Below are 227 nucleotides of genomic sequence, written 5' to 3'. Positions count from 1 at the left end.
GGGCGTGGCAAAAAGCCATGCCCAGGGCCGTGCCATGCTCCGTGCCATGCCCAGGGCTGTGCACATGCCATGCCCAGGGCAGTGCTGTGCTCCGTGCCATGCCCAGGGCCGTGCACATGCCATGCCCAGGGCAGGGCTGTGCTCCGTGCTGTGTGCCGTGCTGTGCACAAGCCATGCCCAGGGCCGTGCCATGCCCCGTGCCAGGCCCGGGCCCGGCCCCAGGCCAT

Source organism: Egretta garzetta, unplaced genomic scaffold (genome assembly GCF_000687185.1).
Source record: "Egretta garzetta isolate BGI_Z169 unplaced genomic scaffold, ASM68718v1 scaffold69, whole genome shotgun sequence".
NCBI lineage: Eukaryota > Metazoa > Chordata > Aves > Pelecaniformes > Ardeidae > Egretta > Egretta garzetta.
This window is presented reverse-complemented; position numbering follows the sequence as displayed.